At 36.4% G+C, this 25,888-nt stretch overlaps 1 protein-coding gene across 11 annotated transcripts in view; it reads right to left on the bottom strand.

Annotated features, from left to right (window-relative positions):
- The window catches only part of ST18 (ST18 C2H2C-type zinc finger transcription factor), a 167,133-nt gene that overhangs the window by 78,598 nt on the left and 62,647 nt on the right, over positions 1-25,888 (bottom strand). Inside the window, exon 1 of one of the 11 annotated variants that reach the window (XM_033001115.2) lies at positions 19,809-20,110. The exons of 9 other annotated variants lie outside the window; for them this stretch is intronic. The gene's annotated coding sequence lies outside the window, so the exon portion shown is untranslated. Of the gene's footprint in view, positions 1-14,819; positions 14,892-19,808; positions 20,111-25,888 lie in introns of those variants that run through there. One more of the 11 variants, XM_033001114.2, reaches the window with a different exon arrangement.

Raw genomic sequence — 25,888 nt, 5'->3', positions numbered from 1 at the left:
AAAAGAAAGTTCAAAGAGCATGCGTCATTGACTCTGGAACACAGGGCTTGTTTTCTTTTAAAACATGTTTACTCTTTTTCAGCCTGGATGACTTTTCCTGCATGGAGTCACGTCAGTTGTGAGGTACGGTGTGGGGGGACCGCTGCTGACTTTGGCAAAAGGTGACCATGCTCTGCTCATTGAAGAGGTGCTCAGTAGTTGAAGGATTGAGCCCAGTGGGAGATGCCCGAGCACACAGATCAATACAACTGAGAGCAGCGAAATCATGTTGTTTTAACTACGCTGTTGTAGCCTCCTTCAACACCAGGAAGATTCTGGTCTGGCTCTGGTATTGCTACAGCCTGATGCTCAGCCACCACTGTTACAGTCTTTGTACTGTACATGGTTTCCATCAACTTAGTTAAGTATCAACAGGTTTGAAGGACAATTTTATGGAGGTGCTGTTATGGGTGCATTGAACCTCTACAGAAGTGCTGGGGATGATTAGGTTCAGTAAAAGTCATCACTCTTCAAATCCTTACAGGCTTAATCTAGGTTACTCTATTCCTTCTCTGTGATTTCTGACTGTTCTGGCCAAATTTTTTGGACTGATTTAATAGCCAGAATTAGGACATCGCAATTCTTATGCTGGACAAAACCCATGGCTAATTAGCTCATTGAACATTCTCTGACACAGAGTCAAAAGGAACAATGAACCTAAAAATGCAAACTATTTTTGTAAAAAGAAATATAACTACCATTGCACTATCCTATGCATTCACCCCCTCCTTTCTGAACAACAAGCTCCCTTCATTAAGCATGACAGGCATGTCCCAAGAAACGGAAAGTCACACAAAGGGAAGAAGTGTGCCTTCCCTCAACATGCAAATCACATATGTTCATTAACTTCAAGAGTGCCATGTGAAGTACAGTCTGCCACCATCTAAAAGACTTACAATGACCCTAACTGCTAAAGATAATGGGGCTTTCTTGCACTACTGCACTGCTCTGAAGATCCCAGGAACAAGCTGAAGCGTACAGGAAAAAAACAAACCAAGAAAAAAAAAAAAATACCACCTTGAAAATCAAAGCAGGAAAGAATATGCAAAAAAATTGACTGATATTTGTCAGATACCAAAATGTGCATGTAAAATATTCACTGGAACAGACTTCTTATCTGAAAAGTTTTCCCTGAAAAAAATGTTTGGTTCAGGTGTGTGGAGCAAGAAAAATTTTGTTCAGTCTGTTCAAAGTTATGTTAAGAGGTCAGTAGCACCAGGGATGGAGGTTTACATTCTCTTTTCAGAGCCTTTTATAATTCTAGAGTGGTGAGAAGGTTATTTCCTAAAATGGCACCTGTCTTCTGTCATAGACATAAGCAAAAGGCACCATGATTGAGCAAATAATTGCAAAAAAAAAGGGATTCTGGAACTCTCTTCCTGTCTCTGCCACTGATCTATTCTGTGATCTTCAGCAAGTCTCTTCATCTTTCAGCTAAATGAGGATAGCGATGTAGAGTGCTGTGAAGTGCTTTTGTGCATTTCTAACCATGCTTTAAGGTACTGAATATTATTTTCATCCTCATGCATTCATCAATTTAGTAGCCTGCTTATGCTTTCACTTCCTCTGAAACTCAACCTGATACTTCAAGAGTACGTTATTTCTTGGAATTTCCAGGAAAAAATTTGTTTCCTCTTTCTCTTCAAGCTTTTTTACTAAAAAAAAAAAAATGCAAATATAAAAGGACAATTCTGAGAAGAATGGGTACTAACTAATGCATGATAAATGGCAAAATAATTTAAAACACATTTCTGTCTCTTCTCAACATGTTAGGCAATCCAGAGATAACTGTACCCTTGACATGTCAAGTCTTTATCTTAAAACTCTGTTTCACTTGTTTTCCTATAAAGAGAAATATTCTCCTAAGAAATATCTTTAACCATTTTGCTGTGAATGTTTTTGCTTAAGATGTTGACAGTGTCAATAAGGTATGTGTTTATATATATATATACACACCTATATAGACATCAAAAAAATATTTATGTGCATATTTACATATATGTTTATGGTAAGATTAAACTCAAATATTGTACCCAGCAAGCACTGTATTTATTTTAAAAGAAAATGAAAAAGAAAAGTTTCTTTCAATTTGAGCATATTAGATGTGTGGTAAGAAAATGGCCCATTGTACCACTAAACAATACTGAGTTAAAAATAACACTACCAAAAGATATCTTTGTAATATTATTTTATATTGGTAAATAATAGTAGTCCATTATTCATCCTATTGCATCAAATTTGACTTGAGCAAGATGAAAAATGTCATCCTATGGAGAGATGACTTACAAACTTTATTACTTTGAACACAGTTACCCTTCAGACTCCCTAATGTAAGCCTGGCTCCATCAAAAACAACCAGAACACTTTCATGGACCTCAGTAATACATGTTATTTGCATGTGGAAGCAATCAGTTGGTATTAATCACACAGGTGCACAAAGTTACAGTCCTGGCCAGAAGATCTTACAAAGATGATTAAAAACTACTTTGGATATGACAGCTGTAAATAATAAACAGTAGTTCAGAAATTCCAATAGCATGTTAATGAAATTTTGCTATTTTTGTTGGTAGTTATGTCCTTCTTGATAAGTAGACCTGTATCAGCTGTCTGAATATATATGTAAAGACTGGCTTGTTGTTTGGATGTCACATTAAATCATGGGTTCTGCCTATACTGTTGGCACCTCGAACACCAAGATGTGTGTTGGAAAAGGGGTGGGCTGCAGGGTGGCTTTTGTGCTCAGGCTGTGATCCTTTTTTTTATATGCTGTGCTTACCTACCCCTGACGACAGATTTTTATTTTCTTTTGAAGAGTTCTGCATTATTTTGCATCAGAACTATGTCCTGACACAAGCAGTAATAGCTGTGAATGTTAATCAGCCTTATTAAAGGCACCATTATGGCAACCAAAAATGTTCCACCTTAAATCATTTTGACAATGCATTCTCTGCACTGCACATGGACTTGGAGGGTGTCCTCAAAACATTCAAAGCTGGGACAGTATTCATGGTTAAGAAAAGTCCAGAAGCAGCCAAACAGGTGTGTACTTCTCTCAGAAAAGGCCTTTTTAGATAGAAGACCTTTTGTACACTAGTTCTATCCTAGGCCCCTTTTAGGGGCCACACCTGAGAGAGAAAGTGAATTATCAATGACATTTTTTTTAAAGAATCAGTAGTTTAACACTAATTTCTAATCAGATCCTACAGAAAGGAACAGCTCGCATGGCAGCTGTACTTTTCCCAGGGTTAATTACCTTTCACTGCTCTCTACTAATGAGTCAGCTGTTCCTGTCATCACACAACTACACTGTGTTCATCTGTAGCTCTAGCTGTGGACAAACACAGTAGCTAGAGCCCTGTTTACATACTGGTGAGGTTTGCTGTGCAAAGAATTTGCAAAGCAGTTTTTTTTAAAAAATATATAAAACATAAAGCTCCTTCTATTCCCATGTCTCTTTTGATGAAAATAACTATATTTTTCAGGCCAACCTAGTGTTCTCAGTTACTGAATTGATCAATAGAAACTAAGGACATGAAAATGAATAAAAATTCATTTTGTGTAATATTGTATAATAGTTTATATAAGGAAGATTAGATCTGTGTATCTATCTCGATTGTCTTACCTGATTGTTGGGTGAAGGTGTTTATTTATAACTTCTTGGTCTATGAACTAGAAAACTTCTTTATAAAATACTGTTTTAAGCAGTAGAACAGATAATAATGCAAAAATTAATGCACTTAAGGAAAGAGTTTGTATTATTTTTATGGCAAATTCTAATGAGACAATGATTTAAGGCTTTCAGTAACCTGCTAATGTTTTTGCATCATTCTAGAAGGTAATTCAATAGAAAATAAATAGAACACATCATTTTCTAGCTGGGGTGAACAGGAGGTATTCTTTATAGCCATATAAGAACAAGAGTGATGCTCATACAACACTTCTATATGTCCTCTCTAAGGACTGTATAAAACTTGGGGGGTATTTAGAAAGGCTAACTTTAGGAACTGGAAGGGGACTCACACTTGGCTTCCTTTTATTGTCAAGAAATTAAGGCTTCTCCTTGGCAGCAGTGAGCACCTAGAGTTAGTCACTAGCAGTTATTCCAGCTTTCTCATGGGAGGTTACGAAGACTATGGCTGAAGAGGGGCATTGTGACAGAGCTTCCGGAGCTCAAGTCCTCTTTGAGTCAACAGTCAGAAGATGTTTGGATTTCATATAACTGAGGGCAAAACTCTAAGCTGGCACTGTCTTCAAAACACAGTTCTATGATAGAACTCTCTATAGGGAGGTTGCCCTGATCTGAGCAGATTTACTCAGAGGAAGATCTTTAGATGTTAGCAGAGAAAGTAAATTTTCACCATACAGCAAAGGGACACCATGCAGTACGTGTTATGTGAGAATGAGCTCAACTACTTGCAGTTGTATCTGCAGCAGGCCTGTTCATGAAGATATGATTTGAGGCTGCATTCATTGATAGCTGTCACATGAGATAATAGCAATTGACAAATCTAAGGTAGGAATATGGTTGTCTGAATAGGATGATGGAAGAAGAAAATTAAGCTTTCCAGGCCCAGGTTAACCTTTTAGGATTGGTGGCTCAAAATATGATAAATTTGCTTTTGAAAATACCAAGTTAAAAGCACCATGGGATTCCAAGGAATCACTTGAATAGTCATCTGGGAAATGAGTAATATACTTTCCTTTGACCATTATTGTCATGAACCAGCTCTTTCTCTCAGGCACCTTAAGTTGTGCAAGCTGTACTGACAACCTTGGACACTTTGAGCAATGCAAAAATATTAGCTGTGTGGTTATGATCTTTTAAATGACAGAAATTCATTTATTGCTCTATTAGAAGCAATTCTCCTGCTTGGTTTTGGAATTTTATGTGAAAGTGAATTTCCTGAAGGTGCATTAACTGGGCATAATGATTCACAGAAGCCCCTGATCACTCAGGTCAGGCCAGGGAAAACTGTTATTATGTAATGCCCATTTTGCCCCAGGTCCTCCCTCTGTTCAAGAGATTATTCCTTCTTCCAACACACTGTATCTCACTCACGTTTAATGTTTACAAACAATTCCTAGGGATAGTATGAGCATTCCCCATCTACTCAAAGTTCTTCACCTGTTACTGACTTGCCTTTTCCTGAGTTCTCAAGAAGAAAATTACACCTCCTTCATCCACAGGCAGGAAAACTGGCAGCAAGTCCTCTCTGCTTGGTGTAATAGAAAAACCTAACCGCTTGGACTGAGTTTCAACCTCTCCTCAGATGCAGTCTGCTTAACTTGAACTCTGTCAGTGACAAGGGTTACTAGCTCTCTGCCAGAAGTAGACTTCATGATGTACACCAAAGCACCTAGGATGATAGAAGACAGGACAGCTTCCTTAAAGAGCCTGTTGGGTTGGTGATAGTCCTCTCATGGGGGTCCCCCTTGGAAGTTCAGGAGGGAGGAGGCATAGCAAATAGTGTCTCTGAAAAATGTAGGCCCAAAACTCATGACATCTTCTATACCATGCCCACTTAAAAACTTTACATCTTTACTTTTAAAATATATTCAAAAAAGCCATGCAACTGCTAAATTTAAAGGCTAGGGATCATCATGAAGCTAACAAATAAATATCAAAACCCCACAAATTAATAGGAAAGCAAGCTGTATGACCTGAAGGGTATTCACAATGCTGAACTTGCTGTTTGAAGGTTGGCAATCATTGATTGAAAGCAAGTTGCACTTCTTCAATATTACAGTGTTATTCCCTGTGATTACAAAATAGTAGCATATTATTCACATTAATAACAATAAAAATAAGTGGTATTACTAATGTTGTTGTTGCTATAAGTAACACTGGGCCCAAAGCATTCAGGGCTAAAGCTATTTATTCTCTCACATTATTCAAAATGAGCTAGGGATATTTAAGAAAACCCTTTTTAATGACAAATACTGAAATGCTGATTGTGGGGAAGAAAATTCAGAATATTTTATGTGAACAGGTTAAGCTTTTCAGGATACATGTTAAAACAGTCTAAAGGGTTATGTTTATTGAACTGGTGTCAATTTATACCATAATGAACTTTGCATGCCCACAATTTTGGGCACAATTTTCATCGACTGAGTCTCATCTGTGGAAGTGTTACTGGAGACACATAGTTGCCAATGCTTTGTAAAACTCATTGTTATAAAATTATATCAAGCTGAGCATAATCTTACACCAGAGTTCACTACTGTGTCTATCCTTCCCTCACAGAAAGAGCATGAAAAGACAAAGGACTGTCAGAGACCCAGCTATGGCTCCCTGATTCCAAGGCCAACCTGTGCCTCTCATGGTATAGATTAGGGTAGTGTAAAGCCACATGCTGTTCCGTAGGGACTATCCACTATGTGAGGGTTAGCACAGATTAGTGGAGCTCCAACCAGCTCTGATCCCTGAAGGAATTCTGAGTTGCCACTTAGAAATACAACTTAAACACTTTGTCTCAATCTGGAAATTTTGAGAACCTATCCCCAGAGCTTTAAAGAATGAAGATTAGTTTAAAAAAAAACCCACAGCAGTGTGCTAGAGCTATGGGCATGATAAATAATCATCTAAATATCAAAATTTGTGTCATCAAATCTCTTCAGACATGGAAAAACATAATTGAAATCTATGCAAAGTATGCACAGCAACTGAAATTTTGAACCTAAAGCTTGCTTGTAGTATTTATGATAGCATGAGGAACATTGAATCACTGTAATCATGCACAAAAATACTGCAAAACTGTCATCTACTCTATCCTTCTACTACCTCAAAGCTTGAGAAACAGAGCCTTGAAAGCCTCAGGAGAGAGAAAAGTCACAGAGGCACCCCTAAAAGTGCCTACAGAGTCTGAGTAGTGACCAAAGGGAGAAAGAAAATCTGCAGCTGAGTCTGGAAATGCTTCTATCAGCAGTGTTTAAAAAATCCACCTGGCTTAATGTAGAAATCTCAACTGTATTTTCAAATGAATGGATATTGTTAAAACTTTACAGCTCATTTCTTATTTTTTAAGAATTAGTTCTGAGAAAATAAACCCTCTTCTGAAAGGAAATATAATGACTTCTAAGAATAAAGTAGGTAATCGCACTCTTCCTTTTTGTAAATATCGCATTTCAGGGGCAAAATGTAGTCTTCTGAGCTGCACACCAATGTTCAGTTTTGCTATACTGCTCTCCATTAGTATCTGAGCACACACTGAATTTCATCAATGTCATGTATATGCAAGAAGAAACTTTTGGTCTAAGGTATGCCATATTATTCACTGTCTTGTATGAAATGGTGAGAAATAATAAGTTTATGTGGAGACAAGATATAAGAAGAAATGAAATCCAGTTTGCAGGCTGGACAGGAGAAACAGGACTCACCTCCCTAACTTTACATGCTTGAAATGCAGATATATATTTCTGAGATAGGTAGTAATCGCTGGCTTCCCATAGTCTCTGGGTAGCCTGTAGGCAACCTGCAGGAATTTCTGCCTCTATGTAGATATGTGGTGTACCTTACTTATTTCATACATCTACTTCAGGGTGAGATTAATTATATGTAAGAAATGTCTGTCTTTCCGCTGACTCTAGAAGGAGTCTGGATGACTGGCTCAGGTTTAGACACTTCCACTGTGCACACTGACATTTCACCAGAGGATTCCTAACCAAGGAACCTATGGCAGTTGCTGTGCAGCATCTTACAGCTTAAATAACATGCACACTATGTGGCTCTGAGATGTGTTTTAAAATAGGGATGAAAAAGCAAAAGAAATAGAGTAGGGAACCATCCTCCAGGAACGAAGGCAGTGCCAGTCCTTGTAAGAAAGAACTGGCAAACAAAATGAAGCTGATGAACAAATAACAGGGAGCACTAGTGGATGGTGTAAATTAAAGAAAAGGAGAGTTAGCCACAGCTTTGAAATGAGTAGTGTAACTTCAGAGACACAGGAGAATCCAGTGCCAAGAGGCAGAGATAGAAAAAGGTCAGCATGATATGGCAAATATTTTTTATCTAGATATAGAAGAAAGAAGACAGTCAAGTTCTAAGCACAACAGAGGGAAACTGAACGCTAACAGTTGATATGAACTGAAATATTACCTTTTTAACAATTAGATTGGACAATATTTTATGAAAGAATAAAAATTTTCCTGAGAAGTAAATGTGTCACGTGGATTAGTGTCTGATAAATGGGAAGTGTCTTGAGTTGTTACTATATGATACTGAATACTGTAGTTTTCTTGAGTCTAAGTTTGCTATTTAAGGTTATCTGTGTTTCTTTCCCAGTTTACTATGAACTGTTATGTACTTGAGAAACCTAATGTCACCAGTGACTGTGTCTCTACATTTAATTCTTTTTTGTTTGTTCGTTTTAAGAATAATAATGCATCATGCCCTGTTCTATTTGGTGTATTCTGTCCAGTGCCAGGTTTTCAACCATAAAATTAAAGAAATTTAAATCCAAATTCCTTCCAGAAAGTTTTGCTGGCCTTTGAGAGCCAACAAGAGCCATATTTTCAAAAATCAAAATGTTATTGTGCCTATATTGCCTGCCACAAAGATGCCTTTTTTTCAGCGTGCAAGGTGAGTGTTTAGGCCAAGAGGTATTGGCACAATTATTTGCTTGATTTGTGACTATCAAGTAGGGCTTTTTCACATAACCTCAGTGAAACCTAGTTTGTCTGTTTGTTTGTTTGTTTTAAAAATAACATTTATGTCTTGTTTTCTTTATTTTGTGTATGTACTCCAAAGGAAAAGAAACTCTTCTGAGTAAAATTCATCATATACAAACAAAAGACTGGCAGCTTAAGTAAGTATATGAACAGGGGGAAGGGAGACTTATTTCCTGAGTTTCAACAGATGTCATACTTAATTGGTTGTGAAATAAACCAGAGCTACTCTCGGCCTGTTTCCCTAGTTTCAGCTGTGAAGACACTTTCAAACATGTGCATTTCCCTCCTGCTTGTCATAATGAGAGTGTGGGGTGAGAATCAAACCTCCAAAAGGAGTAAAGCAGCATGCATACTGCGTACAGGCCTTCAGATACACTAATTAAATAGAAGTGAGAGTTGTGTCTTTTGTTCCTATGAGATACACATCAATACAGCATTAAGCAACACCGATCTGTTGAGGGGTGATTGTCTTTGCCTTCTGCTAGTACCAGGAAGCCACTGGACTATCCTATTCTGTACTGAGCTTTTCCACCTTCACTTATTTTCTCTCTAAAGAACACTTTTCCCCAATTCACAGCATTGATAATATCCTACAGTGGTGAAAAGTGATCATTTTCATATTAAGACAGAGAAAGCGTCACCTAGATTTTTTTTTTCCCTTGTGGATGTTTTCTGCTAGAATCAACAGAGTAACACCACATATAACACAACAACAACAAAGATTTTAAAAAAGAAAGAAAGAAATAATTGTCAGGTACAAAATAGTTTGGCTAGACAGGGTGAAAGACACAAGAAAATGGAGAACAAGACTAAACATTTGTAACTGTGGCTAACCACCAGATGATGGTAGGATAATATAAAAAAAGGCATGCATTTCAAAAGGACTACGTTAAAGAACAGTACCCACTCATTTTATGCCTCAATGTATGTAGCCCTCTAAATTAAAATGGTCTTCTGAGCTTCATGGGAAAAAGTTAAATCTGTGATAGGTGTCTCTCTGTGAAACTCAGTGCAACCAAGTTTAAAAAAAAAAAAAAAAAAATGAATAGTGGAATAGTGTTTATTAGAACATTTCAAATAGAAATGTAATGGGAATTGCATGAAAAGAAAAATTAAGGCCAAGGTCAAATATGTTTAATTCACCTGTGACAACCAAACTGAACAATATTTGTTCTTTTAGTTTAGACTTGGAACCCAGATCCCAGGAGTGCTAGGAGAGAGCTTTAATCCCTAGAAAAAATTCAAATTCCCAAAGTGCGTGATGGAAACCAGTATAATCCTTCCTGAAGTCAGAAATAAAATAGAAAATACTTTCTTTCCTATTAAAAAAAGAGCAGTCATCACGATCTTTATTCTTTTAATGTTTTACAGGTCTGACTTTCGGCAGATGACCTCTCTTGTTTGTCCCTACATGTTTTCCAAAATATAAAAGTGAAATAGAGTCCCAAGGGCACTGTACTTGAAAGGTTATGAGAGTTAGAGAATTTTAACCATGCCTGCCAAATCAGCAGATGGCTTGTGATTATAATTATATGCATCAATAAAACGAATAATCTTTACAAAATTTGAATTTCTACTAAAGTAAGGGATTTAGTAAGCAGATGCAACAGAATGCATTTTCTTTAACCCTTTTTGTAGACAGTACTGTTTCTCACAAAAATAATGGGAAGGCTCTCCATAAAGTAGCTTGACCATACACTTGAGCCTTAAATATATGTTTCTTTTGACCAAGTGTCAATGTTATTTAGAGTGATTTATGTGTTCTGTTGCACTTTGTTCACTAAATGTCGAATGCTTATATATAGGATGATTCCCATCAGACCCATACTTCAAAATGGTGTTTAATTTTATAAAATGTTAGAGTTAGAATGAAAATATCATGTGTACTCAGTCTCTTAATTTGTACCGTAATGGTAGTTCTTTCTATTTGGGTTTTGATGACTTTCCATACGTCCTATGGAGGCTGAGTTAACCACACTGTTAGGAAAGAAAATATTGTTTCCCAAAATGTGGGAAATTTATTAAATGTTTCATGGTTTGTTTTTTGGGGTTTTGGTTGGTTGCTTGGTTGTTTTTTTTTTCTTTGTATCACAAGAATTTGAATTATATAAAAGAAAATAAATTAATACAAAAATCACAACCTTGGATTTCTGTGACCGCTGTCCTTACTTTAAAACTTACTTTTGTAACAAGATCTAGATTGTGCGTGTTAGACTGTGTCCAACTTCTGCCTGAAGTAGGAGAAAATCACACAGTAGAAAAATTAAACAAAACAAACAAAAGGCCCCCTAAGACCAGTCTATTTCTGGACTGCATCATAAAAATGTTATTTGAAGACAAGGAAGATAAGATTTGAGAACAGTAGAAAGTACATTTAAAAAAAAAAAAAAAAGTCTGTTTGGGATACTATAGCTGCCTACCTATATTATTTTAACATTTCCATTATTCAAATATTTAAACGTGAACTTTTATTTAAAGAAAGTATGGGTGCTGTTTTTTTTAACTATCTTAATATCTCTGACATGAAGAGTGCAAAACAGTGTTTTGATGAACATTAAAAAGTGGATTTTTACTTCAGAAATGACAGAGCCATTACTCTGTATCATGTAAATCCTTCTTAGCATAAGGATTATTGACCTGATAGTCCATAACGGTGCCTTTGGAGCCATTACTACTTAGTTGTGCCAATCCAGCTGCTGTACATGTGCTCTAAATTGGGGGGGGGGGGGGGTGGGGGGTGTTGGTTGGCGGGGGGAGGGCGGGAACTGAAGGTGTCAGATTTTCTCCTGAGCTTTAGGAAACTGACCTAGTGACTCTTACTATCACCTGAAAAAAACTGTTAAGAAGATATTGGGATCTCCAATCCTCTCACAAAATGATATTTTGGAAAAGTTCTAAAGCATTATTTTTTAATCCAGTGCCTCATGGAGCAGAGTTCAAATATCTGTCTTTAAATGAAAAGCTAGGTCCTTTTAACCAAAGTTCCTTAATGGAGGGAAAAGTTCACATATGAAGCCAAACTTGAAAAACAAGCTAGCAAATGGTACCTGAACCTATTAAGCAAACCCACAAACCCCTCGTCTTCAAAACACTTACACACCTGCTTTACTGTATTGAACAGAGCAATGGACCTCAACACAGTGGAATCATTCTTCTACAAATGCTTTTCTACGTGTACACCTACCCAAGAAAGTAAGCCCCATTTTCATTATAAAGTAACTTTTGCTCTTAGGTTATCAACTTTTTTGAATCAGAAATCTGTCATTTAGAAAGACATAAGTGGCTAGTATTATTAGAAGTCTTCCACAGACATAAATGAGAGCAATTCTCCAGAAAGATTTTATGTAAGTACTTAAAAAAGTTAAGGGAGAGACAATATATTTTATCACTAATTAAACAGTATCTTTAGTCTGATGTGATTAAGGATAATTAAAATTCACAAGCACTGATTATGCTTATGCAGTTTTTAATAATCCACAAATATGCGCACATAAACTACAAAAAGTGACCCAGTCCCATTACGTATGTATACTTGTATACTTTCAAAATTAATCTCTTAAGTAACATACAAATTTTGGTCTAAATCCTCTATATAGATATGGATGCAATAGAATATAAAGTTTACTCTGCCTGTTATTTGCTGGTTTATTTTGGAGTGACAGAGCCAGGCCTTTGGGAGGATTGCCTGTGACTGACCTTGGAGATACTTGCTTATCGGGAATATCAGATATTTTGGGATTACTGGTTTGCAAATCTATAAGCATGCAGAAAACAGAATTATTCAAATCAACTGTGTAATGCCATAAAGTTTTTCAGATCCACATGCACAACTTACACTGTTGTCCCCTGGATTGGTCCACAAAGATATGTGCAAAGGCTTTATACTGGATTGTAAAGTCAAAAAAGTCTATTGAAAAGTGGTTTCTAAAACACTGGTGTGCTATGTAGTTTATCAGGGAGATCAGATGAACAACATTAATTATCAGAAAAAATAGAGTTTTCTTTGCCTCTTCTCTTGCTTGTACCAAAGAAATGACAGATGAGAAAAAGAAAAAAAAAATAAAGCTATGAAAAACTACTGAAACTTACTGTGGTTCAACCTGTCGGATTACAGTAGCAGTAGTACTGCTGCATGTGCATTACCCCTATGAGATCACTCTATACTTTTAATAAGATAAAGGGTAGCTGAACTTATTAATTGATGTGGTGAATGCTGAAATATCAAATGCTTTTTACTCTCATTCACATAGGTATGTAAAAAGCATGATGACTGTGTGGTAGGGATGTGCTCATTTTTAAAAGCTGTGGACATGCACCTGAACATAAAATATCCTCGAATCTTACCTGTTAAAATGAACTGAAAACTTAATATCAATTAGGAAAGTTCAAAGAAAACCTGTGTCATACTGCTGTAGTTTACTAAATCTCTGCTGATCTAGCAATTAGGTATGAATGATAGGACTGAGCTGAGGAAGCAATCTTTTTTTCTGATGCCTGCATATCATATTTTTTAAGGTAACATAAAGAAAACATGTTGCTGAGATGCACACACCTTAAAAATATGGAAAACAAACTAAAATACAAAATTTTCCTCGTGTTACTTCCTCATTAAATTTCCTAAATTGGAAATATTAGGAAATGCAAACCCAGACATAACTGTTACTTAATATATACTGAGTTTCAGTGAACTGGGATACTATATAGGTGAACATAGTTTTTTGCATATGTACACTTTTTATATAAATATGCACATGCAGATTCCTATATATGCATACACACACATCCCTTTGCAAGGAATCATCAAATGCATTTGTTAAAATATCATATTTTGTCTTAGTTTCTCTAAGCTGCGATGATACTTCTATTGTCCAGGCAGTAAAAAAGATGTCCCTGGGAAAGCAACATATCGTAGTGAACTGACTTCTGTGACCTATGCAGAGTTTTAATTAAGTGAACAGGTTATCCTGACATGTCTAAATGCACATATACTGACAAGTGTTTTCACTAACTAAATAACTCTTCCAAAACAAAATGAAACAAACAAACAAAAAACAAACAAACAAAACAAAACAAAAAAAACAACTGTGATGAAGACTGATCTCTAAACCCCACTTCTTTAACTGTTTATTTGAGAAAGCATTCTTAAAACACACGGTTTTCACTGGTTTGGGGGGGGGGGGGGGGGTGGGGGGTGGGGAGAAACATTACTTAATTCACACAGGCTTCTTGCAATAATATCATGTTGTTTTGAACCTAACATCCCCTGAGCCTCCAAAGTGCAAAGCAGACAGAAACATTTTAGCAAGGCAAACAAGACTTTCTGGCAACTTCCTGTTGCCATTTTTCAGCAAAATAAAGGGTCCTGAGATACTAAACTGAAATACTGCTAGAAAAGATTTTATCATTGGCTACACAGGCAGGCACCTGCTTTGGTATCAGCTAAATATTTGACTGCTGTGCAAAGAAAATAGGTAATGTCTGTGTAACTGTCTAACAGCAATCTTCAACTCTTTAATTTCAGCTCACGTAAAAGACAACACTGAGAGAGATATCATGTAAAAATCTGTTTTAAAAAACACCCCAAAATTATAGCAACAATTTCATTTATATTTGCATAGTTATAAAAACTGTACCAGGTATTCAGGGGTGTAAGTAGTTGACTAGTGGATTGAAATGTGTATTCATATATATAACACATTTTCAGCAGATTTTTACAGAGAAGTAAAAAGAAACTTTCTGTCTGTAAAGTTCATCAGACATTAATGTACATCTGAGGCAGTGCTTATTGTGTGGCAGTTCTTACAAACAATATTTATTTCATTACACTATCATTGAAATATCCAGTTCACAAAACATACTGTTTCACATTACTTTCGGAATTCCAGAAACTTTTGTAAGCTGGAGAATCAGACAGAGAGAAAAGGAAACAAACAAACAAGAAACAAACCCAACCTTGATTCCAGAGACATTTTTCTCCCCTTCTTGAAGTGACAGGGGGAAAAAAAAAATCCCTTCATTATGACCTACTTGTCTAGAAACGGACTTTCAACCCCATGGTTAGGCTAAGATTTGCTCTACTTTCTCCCTAGGGCATAATTGTCAGACTGACTTACCGTGTGCCTTTTAGCCTTTGTTCTGCCTCTCACGCTGACATCAGGGAAGCAGTGATGTAGAATAAAGCAGGGGTGGGCTAGGTTAGTCCACTGTTTGTGTCGTTGTGTGGTGTGCAGGGACACTCTGTGATACTCTAGTGAGCTGCTAAGCTTTTTTTGTAGGCTTTGTGTCATTTACTTAACGACCAATCTCATTAGCTGCCAGGGTACAATGGGCTGATGCATTTTCTATGTACATACTCTACACAGTGACCCTCAAGGTTGCCGAAGGTCTATTTAATCAGTCAAAATGCTGAATATATTTGCAGTAAATCACTAAAAAAAAAAATACGGGACCACAGAGGTATCTCATGAGGGTTTACTCTTTCCTGGGAGTTATTTGCAGGTAATAAAGTATTAGGAGATGTAGGCAAAAGCAAGGGCAAAGAAGGGAAAAGGGCACCCACTGGGTTTGCACTGGTCACCTTTAATTTAGGGACCCTTGGGGGCCCTGCATATCGCTGTGTCTCTGCTTGTTAATTTCTCCATGCAGTTCATGCTTCAGTGTAATCATGTTATCACAATTAAACCCCTTTAAATAAGAAGAGCAGCACTAACAAAATACACAGCCTTTTGCACATTGGGGAGGGGACGGGGGGGGGGGGGCGGGGGGGGTGATATTTATTTGTTAACTTCCTCACTACAGGCAACCTCAGGGCTGGCATCTTTGCATTTCTAACCTCTCGTCAGTTACAAGGTAAAACCCTTTTAACTCTTATGAAAAATGAAATGCTGAAAAGCCCTATGAATCACGACAGCTGTCCATAAGTAACAGGGAGAGTTCTATTGTCCAACTTGTCCCTGGATAAAATGAATACTTTACAGCAGAGGCTGTTCAGCTTGGCTAAAGAGTATGGGGAGAAGGGGAGGAGGTCACTGGAGATTTCGCACACTAATTTAATCTGGGAAAAGGACAGGCACTGCATCTCACTTGAACAGACTGGCGGCAATCTGGGCTCCCACAGAACTATCTCCTTTTGCCTGTGCTCTATTTATTCCTTATCTCTGTTTACCAACCGCTAGGTCCCTTTCATTCACACCACGAGGCCGTTCTCCTACTATCAGTCAGCAGCTGACACTGTGGAAGAGCCTCAAAGGCAAAAAAAAAGGGATCAAAACTAAACCAAAGCTGTATAAACAATGCAACAGTAGAAGTAAATGCATAAATCCTAATTCTTAACCCAACCCACAGGGTGCGAACAGAACCTTTATAGTAATTCCAACAAACCCACCACAGCGAGCTATGGGCTACACAGGAAACAGGAAAAGCCAAATATCATTCATGAAATCATCATCTCAAGCAGAAACACTGAAAATAGGCATTGGCAGATATTTAACTGGTTTCAGGATAACAGGTTCATCAATCCTGTATATCCCTCATCAAGTAATGAGGTGCACATTTACCTGTGTGCCTGGTATAAGGTGAACAAGAGCCTTTGTCACTTGATCATCTCCCGGTTTGAAAGCCTTAGATAACTTTGCACTCACTGCTTGTGATTTAAATTAAAAGAAGTAGAGGCAACCGCTTTAAAAAAAAAAAAATCTGTATCTGGAGATTGTGTTAATTTGGATAACTTTATAGATAGAACTTAAATGTCAAGTTGTTATTGAAGCATTTGTCCAATTAATTTTGCCTTTATAACTCTGGAAATTTTGATATTGCCCTTTCTCAGTCCTTAATTTATATTGTCCCTTCTTACTCTTACTTTAAGTTTTTAGCACTTACTATGAAAAGAAAATGGGTGAAGACAGGAAAGAAAAGATGAGGCTTGTGACTCTAATAGAAAAGTAAAGGAAAGTAATAAACTGTTTACATCTGACATTCTGATTTGGGATTATTACGGTGACTCAACAGTGAATAAGTTTATTTTCTAATTTTTAATGGTACTTTATTTTGCATTCTTAAACTGACTTATTAGGAAAAGAGTTTCAAATATTCATAGAAAGACAACAATAATGTTTCAGTGAAACATGCCACCTTTTTAAACCTACGTAATCTGTAAATTCCAAAGTAGGGAAGTTCCTCCTGGAAGAGGAGTTATGCCTTCAGAACTGTTCTCAACTTTTTGAGACAAAAATACCCGTTAACAGCATATAGTCAATATACTGTCAACTGCCTTATCCAGATCATTATAACAATAACAAATAAAATGTTCCTCATTATCAAAGATGATCAACCGGACCCAATTTCAGTTTTGATTTCCACCTATGTGCATTATGAGCAATGAAGTCTTTACTACTTGGATCCTTTTTTCCAAATGAATTAATGAATTAAATTTATCCTTTCACCAGCTGCTAGGCAGCAGATGGAACCATTTCTGAAGCCTTGTTGAATTCAATCCATAAAACTCATTTCCTAGGATTAGCAGTCCAAAGTTTCTTTTAATGTTTATATACCGCTTGGGATTTTGAATTTCATGATGTTAAACTTTCAATTTAACTATTTTTTTTCATTTCATATCAAACAAATATGATCGTTTGGATTTCTATAGCTTTGTAACCACACATTTCAGGTCACATAAGGACAAGATTTCATTTCAAAAACAATCAAGTAATGTAAGATTGGGATCTGGGATTTTTTTGTTTGTTTGTTTTGTTTACATTACGGCACTACCATAGAAACCATTTATGTTATACTCAAAGATTAATTTAGACTGGAAAAGTTTTATTGCCTGTAACTTTGACAAAAACCTTTGCATAAAAAATTAGTTTTAATAAGCAATTTGAGAAAGTTATTGGGATCTGAGGATGTATTTGCAATTCACAGAAACATGGTATGCTCCTGAAATAAGTTTTACATATACTTATTTTTTACAGTTAACTTTGATATAGAGCTGATCTAGTTCTGAGGAGAAAAAAAAATAAAAATAAACAAACAAAACCCAAACACAGCAGTAGTAAACCGTGGCAGTTTTGTGAACACTTCAGTAAACACTTTTCTCTGTACAGTAACAGGAAATATTAATCAGCTGCAGTACCCTGGACAGCTCCTTTTCTTTCATTTTATCTTTTCTTACCTCTGCTACACACCTCTGAAACAATAACCAGAGATGAGAGGATTTTAACTGTAATTTCATTCACAAAGGTCCCTGTTTATAGATCTTTGAATGAACTAAATTATAATTTCACCAAAGTTTCTACTTATTAGAAACCTACAAAATAAAAAGCAAAACAAAAATGCGCCCTCTTCTGCTCAGCTTTCAAAGACATGTTATATTAAAAGTCTCAGGAATAAAACCTCATGATGTCAAAGTCTTCCTGTTATTCAACAAAGTAAATAAAACTAAAAAAAAGTGATTCGTTGTTGTGTATAACAGTGATTTCCGCTAATTTGGCACAAGAAATCTATATTAATCTAATAATGCAGTAAGCCAAGAAGGCCACATAATAATAATTACCATTGAGTAATTGAATATTTAGAAGGAGGAGGAAAAAAAGGAAGACTGGTAATCTTAGCCTGCAGGCATGAAAGTACTATAATACGCAGATGATATTTACAAGTAAAAATAAAATGCTCCAAACTGGGAACTTAAGAGGCAAAGCCTATATTTAGAAATTCTTCATTCCAAATCTGGATAATCTGTTAGCCACCTTATAGCAGAAATGTATTATTGTCTCAGAGAAAGCTTTCATCACAAATGCTGTAATTTTCCCTAAGAATTACAAAACCACTGCACAGCCAAACCAAAGAAGACACATCTACACAATTAACTTAACTAATTTAATTGACAAAAGAGATAATAAACAGTCATTTTGAATCCTAAAAAGATCCTTAACTGACAAAGTTCACCCCATACAGTTTAAGGATAAAATCTGGGATTTGTGCTTCTATAATCTATCAAATGAAAAAAATCACAGCACCTTGCAGAAGATTGTCTTGCTATTTACATATGAAGGAAGACAAACATCTGAACTAAGTGCTTTGTTAAAGACAAAAGAAAGTCAGAGAGAGAGAGAGAGAGAGAGCTATTGCTGATCAGAGTGTTAAACAGACTTTCTCTAGCATCAAATGCTATTTCATAAAAATCATCCTCCTGCAAAATGTTGTCCCAGAAGGTCCATTTCATTCTTCAACCTTGTCTGATATTACTGTCATTTAACTTTCTAAAGATTTTCCTGACACGGACATTCATTCTAAAGCACAGTATTAGCTTTTTTAATCAGAAGCTCTCAATTCACTCTCTGAATCTCAAATAATTTAAAAGAATGAAATGTCACACTTTGAAAGACTCTTTTTCACTTAGAGTAATGCTATTAAATATATTGATCAACAATCTTAATTGTAAAAACATTACGCATGATTTTAAAGCATTCAAAAATAACATGAGAAAGCTCTTTGGTGTGTAATATATAACTGCAAGTGAACCTGCATCTATCGAACAGTTCCTACAAATACACTCGTCCCACTCTCTCCCGTCTCGTTTTTTTTCCCCTCTCTTCTTTTCAATGGTAGTATTTAAGTTCAGTAACTTTTCAAAATGAGAGGAAAAGTGTCCTTGTGATCATTTCCTCAAATCAAATAGCTAGAGCTGCAAATTTGCACAATTGTAAAATGTATATGAACAAAGGCTTTACTGAGGCAGTATAAATGCAATTACACCATGACATTTTATTCAGAAAGCTTTCTCAAAGCAGTTACAAGTAGCTATTTTTTAATTGAGGCCCAAAATAGCATTTAAGATAATGACCAAGCATACATTGTGGAAGAAACAGCATTAGTGTCATTTAAACAAAAAGAAAAGTTTGCAGAGAGCATTTTAAACATGGATTAAAAACCCTCAAACTTCTTAATACAAATCTCTCAAGCTTTCAACATTGATATATGGACAGGATTTTTTGCTTTTTGCAAAATAAGAGTACAAACAATAGAAAAGACAGAAAGTTACTAATAGTACAAGTTGCTTAAACATCAATGGGTTCAGAATAGTGTGAAAAAGTTGTTAAACTTACTTTATTTTTGTTTCCAAAACTTATATGTTTCTCCTCCCTTGTGTGCTGAACTGTGCACTAAAGCTGTGTCTTTGAAAGGTAGTTCCCATGATATGACATCCAGTGCCTTTGACTGCCTAGAGATAAGCACCTGCGTTTGTGTCCCCTCTTTACGTCACACCTCCCTATTCAAACCTTCTCAATATGATTCACATTTGCACATCAACAGCCTCATGCGCATACACAGATTTTTTTCGGCTCTGGGCCCAAAACTTTCACTTTAATTTTCATCACATGATTGCTGTGGCATATGTCCTTCCAAACCTCCCATATATCAGTCATCATGCAAATGAGATGGAATATCACTCCTCTGCAGCAGATGGCCAGGGATGATAACAATGGCTCAACAGAGGAGATTCAATGTCCCTGACTTTATCGCCACGGCAACAACAACCTAAAATATATGTAATGGAAGTGGTGCTTATTAATTTTGCAGGCTCGAGTGTTCTGATTTTGTGAGTGAATGGGCTGAGTTAAAAAGGGGGCTGTGTCCTCCTGCCTCTAGAAGACTATCTATAAAAGCCAGGGACCTGGAAATTATTTTCAGTGACTAAGAAGGCAACAGCCTAGCAATTATTTGAGTAATTAGGTGTAATTCCTCCCTGTAGGCCTTGTACCCTCCTGTGCTTGTTTCACAGAAGCTCGCGAATTAGACAGGCACAGATACTGAAAAGAAAAGTGCCTCAAGATATAGCAGGAGAGCTTGCAGGAACTAAGCTTCAGTGATATGACACTTGGCCTCCACCAGGCTTGGTAAACACAAGCCCCAAGCCATAAGTAAATAGAGGCCCCACTCCACAAACACAGACCAATTAAAATTACAAAGGCAGCCACACTTCTGGGTGGGGCTGGGGGGGAAGCTTTATTCTGCCATAGTCTCACTGTGAGTTGCACACATAATGGTCTCTTAGTTCGGAGCATCAAGTACTGTATTTCCATTGCTATCTGTCACTATCAAACCCAAGCACAAGGCTCTCTTTAGACTGCGAATTTCTCCCTAGGGATTTATCATGTGCCTTTAAGGAAATGTTTCAAAGTGCATTTTCTGTGTATTGTCTTCTAAATGCAAACCAGAGAGAAGAAATAAATACAGCAATTTGCTATTTATCTTCAACAGATTAACAGGAAGGAGCGGGGGATCACCATTTTACCTCTGAGCAAACAAAACATCCACAGCCCCTCTTCATCCTGTTCATGCCACAACTTTCACATCCTCTAATATTTCGAGCATGCAAGTAACTACTTAATTCTTCAGAAATAAAGTTCAGCTATGAACTGTATGTTTAACTAAGAAACTATACATACAGAAACTGTATGTCTTTTCTTCTTTTCCCCAGGGGATATCCTAGAAAAATGGAGAATCCTTTGTCTCCCTCTGCAGTAGAGGCGAGGATGTTTAAGTAAAACTGACAAAACACTGAGAAGTGGTGGCTCCATCATGTCCTAGAGATTTAGCACAGAACTGGACCAAGGAAGCTTGATACCCCTCACACAACAGATTTCCTCAAAATTAATGAGATTGTTGAAAGTAATTTTCACTCCTCTCCTTGGACCCCACTCACTTTGAGCACAAGTCGTGTGTAAATTTGAAGCCAGAGAAGAGACATCAAGTGATGTTACACCCCCCAGAGGAAAACCAAGATGGTGAGACAACACTTGAAGCAACTGATAAGAAACTCCACAGCCAGTATTGGGCCTGTGGATCCTTCTCTTTTGACAGAGCTCAACACCACCTTGACATTACTCATGTTCTGTATTAGCATTTTCTGTTGTCAATTTTTATGAGGGTAAATCCTCTATCTAAAAAAAAATTGCAGCCATATTTCTGTTCCGCACCAATATTGTGAACTTCCAGAACTATTATTTATTTGTCATACGCCTGTACAACGCCCAGCACTCTCACTTTCTGACCTAGTAACAGATGCTACCAGGATATGAATATTCAGTACTGAATGATATTTCCTTTTCCACCACTAAAAAAAAAAATCTTCTGCATGTGAAAATAATGTATAGCTCTTTTAACCAAGTAAAAACCAGAAGTCTTTCTTTTGCATCTTTAGAATCACCAACTACTTATTAGGTACCAATAGAAGTATTTAAAATGAAACAAGCATAAAGTAAAGCTTATTGTTCATCTTTACCTCGTAAAGATGGTGTGGAGTTTGCAATTGCATTTTCCAAATACAACATTACTGATGAGTTTTATTTCCCTGCTTCAGGAAAGCTCGGCTGAAAGGAAAATCTGGACTTTTTCTTTTTTTTCTTCTGTTGTGTGTTTCTGTGTGTGCTTGCATGTGTAATAGGATTCTAGAATTGTATATGTCCATGTTCTTTACTTCTGTACATTTCATTCTCTACCCTGCTCATTTGGGAATGTGGATGTTATGGTGAGTTGAAGAGATAAGTATGGTTCAAAACTATGCAAAAGCTCTGAAGCTCCTTGTCAGTGGATCTGCAGTTGGACGAAAAGCCAATACACAGAGTACTATAGGAATGATGTTTTCCTGACAGCTTGTGTTATTTATGGGACTGGCCACTGTCTTCTGAACCAGATGGAGCTTTTTTTTTTTTTTTTTTTTTTTGTGTGTGTGATCTGCTGTGTATGGCCCCGATTGATCATGGAGTAGAGATTGGCATTTAGATCACTGTCTTTATATTTTCCAGTGTTAAGTATAGTCCTGGGTTCTGAACTGTCTCGTTTATCTTAAAGGTACAGCTCATTTAACAAAGCTATTCAGATCCCCTCACATCATAGGAAGAACATGTGATGAGAGGATAAGTAAAATTTGTAGATACAGATTACCTTTTCCTGTCTGATTCTTATCTATATGGTTGTAGTGTCATGCATATTAAAAACAGCTTGCTGAAAAGGGGGTCTAGAAAGTATTTTTCACATTCCACTGAGACACGTAAGTAAGAAAAATAATCTTTGTCATTAAATCAATACTAAGTAAATTCAGATTTAACACAACTTTGCTTTTTGCATAGTTTGCAATCCAGTAAGTAATGACATACAGGCAAAGATTAGATTGTTTGTGTTGAGAATTCATTTAGAAAACAAAATATGTACTTAGGATGGAAGTGCTTCAAAGTTAACAGAACTTTAAGTTGCAAGTCATCCTATTTTGACCCTCAAAATAATAGGAGATTCATAGTTTACAAGTATAACAAGAAAAGGATAAAGAAAGGGTTAAATTATCCCTCAAACTGCTCCCTTAGGAAAAAATTAAATTTAATAGAAAAGTGATGACATGTTACAGAACCACAAATGAAATAAACGTGCACTGCGATATGCAGTAGCTACCATTCAGGCTTGCAGTGGTAAGAAATTGTGCAGGTATAATATGAATGCTCAAGTACAAGACTTCATAGTCATCCATTAATAAATAAAATACTCTTCAAAAAGCATAAACAAAAACTGTAAATTAATGGTTGCAATATACCAGATAGACCACAGCAAAGACTGACAGAGAAATCTTCCTTGTAGACTCTACAGTGGTTATTTAGCTCCTATTCAAGTTCAGGGGAAATGTCAGAACCAGCACAGAACTTTAAATTATTATTATAAATATTGTACTAAGTAGTACTAAAATTTTCAACGTTTTCACCTGAATTTAGCTTATCTTCAGAGTTAGGAAGAAGAGATTAATACAATAAAAAAAGGAAGTTTTAATTCCTCTGCAGAAATAAATTTATTCACGCTATTCCTACATCTTGCCAAGTGATATTCCAGATCTATTTTTAAAAAATAAACTTGTTTATGATACAGCCTCCTGAACAAAGTAGAGATGCCTAATAGACCCCATGAGATGAAAAGTAAACAGTGAAAATAATTATAAATAAACTTCAACATAACAGAACTATTTTTCTACTTCTAAGAGCAGCTATTAAGTCAGCAGAATCATAACTGAACATTCTGGAAATGGAGAAGTATCAAAGAAATCAAGGAAATTACATGAGATGTATTGGATAGCAAGCAATATAGGAGATGAAGCTTGATTCTTCACGAAGAGAAAAGGGAATGAAATATTCTCTGCTGGTGCCAGTAAATTCACTGCACGTGTTGGCATCATCAAGCACCAAGTGCAGAGTCATTACAGACAATAGCATTGCCAAAGTTGCCAAACCCATGTAGCACCTGGTTGAATAAAAATAATAAATCAGCTTGGAGTGAGTTATGTTAGCAGGCTTGTGCTGAGGAAAACTGCCAGATACATACATTGCAGAAAAACTACAAGTCATTAAGCATTCAACTTCAAAATGACATTTTGAAAATGCACTAACCATGTTTGTACAACATATTACTTCAAAAGTGTCAATTTAGAGGAATAAAAAGAATGAAGAAGAAAAGACACCTGACCTAATATTAACAAGAGAATGTTTATCCGAATAAAACTATTTATTGACTCATGGAAATGTTAAGACTTTCAGCATGTTCTCTATGAGATACTCTATTCACTGAAATAACAGAAAGATTTCATCTTCTCTCTAGTTACCTTTTTTCTTAAATGTTTACTTAACAGTACCTTACAGAAAGCCAGCAAATTTTTGAGTACACCTTTTCTACCAGTTAACACTATCACAAAAAGCTGGAAACAGACATTTCAGGTGTTCTCAAAGCCTCTTAGTGTAGGCATGCACCCAATTCTCTTAGGCTTTCTATAAAAATACTCAAGGGACAACTCTCCATTTAAAGGATGTAGAAAAGTCAACCTTAACGGATTTTGTTGTTGGAATTGTACCTCACTGGAAAGGAGAGTAGAATATTGCTGCTTTGAGTTACAGTTTTATGAAATTCAGGCTGATCTAAAACTGAGAAATGAAAATACTTTTCTCTTCACAGTCTTATTTACTTTAATATATAGCCTTAATAAGTAACTGAAAACAGTTATTTAATAAGCACTGAAAATTAGGTGTAGGTGATGTCAAATATGAATTAAGCCTTTCAAAAAAAATCCCATAATAAGGCTAAATATTAAGAGTAACAAATTTTCTCAGCTCTTGCTGCTAATTAAAAAAAGCCCTCAAACACATCTTTCTCCTAATCATTGTATTATTAAATGCATAAATAAAAAAAAAAAAAAACCAATAATGATATTGCTGCTGTGGTAAGAAACTTTCTATCATGGATACGACCAAATTTTCATTTGCAATTTAGATAGCTGATCAGCTGGAAAAATTCTTTTGAGTTGGATCATATAATAGTTTAGTAGTTTTCAGTTTATTATAAGTCTTGACTCAAAAAGCAAAATGACTCTAGGTCAACCTCAGCTTAGAAAACTTGATTTTTAAATTATTGATCTGATTGCTGCCTATTGTATCTATTTGTGTCTGCACGTGTCATTCCTACCTTTCACACACCATCACAAATGTTGTTAGAAGTAGGTGTGACACCTCTAACAGCTCCAGTGTTAGCTTCTGAAAACTTCATCATGAGTATTTGTAGCATCAGACTAAATCTTATTTGGGAAAATCATTCTTTCCAACAGAGCAAACGAGCCCCGGAAATCTTATTACAAAGCTCACTTTTCTCATGGTCCGTGCGGTTCTGAGGAGTACAAAACTCAACATAGTTGTATAAATATACTGAGATGTGGAAACTGTGTCTTTCCCTCAGTTCCCTTCATATCTTTCCTTACAGCCCTTTCACTGAAGCCCACCTATGGCCCTCTGAATAGGAGCATTCCAGGTTCTCTTCAGGAAGCACCCTTTCTCTGATTTGGAGATGTCTGCAGGCAAGCTCCTGCCTTTATTCCTGTTGCTTACATACCACCATTTTCCAGATTAGAGAAGTCAATTGGTAAACACTCATCTGCTGAACACCTGTGTTTCAGCCTAAATTCTTGTCCTCAGATCTCCCTAGGCTTCCAGCTGTTGTTGTCCAGAGGTTTTTTATTATGATAGCCATGTCCTGGGAAAGCGCCTAGGCAACATCTTCTGCTGCTCTCTCATCAACACACACAGAACCCCAGCAGCTATTCCCAGCAATGTCTTACCTGATCCCTGACAGCCGCTTCCCTCAGGGAAATCCTGCACATCAT

This window comes from Tyto alba, unplaced genomic scaffold (genome assembly GCF_018691265.1).
Source record: "Tyto alba isolate M040663 unplaced genomic scaffold, T.alba_DEE_v4.0 Super-Scaffold_27, whole genome shotgun sequence".
Taxonomy (NCBI): domain Eukaryota; kingdom Metazoa; phylum Chordata; class Aves; order Strigiformes; family Tytonidae; genus Tyto; species Tyto alba.
This window is presented reverse-complemented; position numbering and strand designations above follow the sequence as displayed.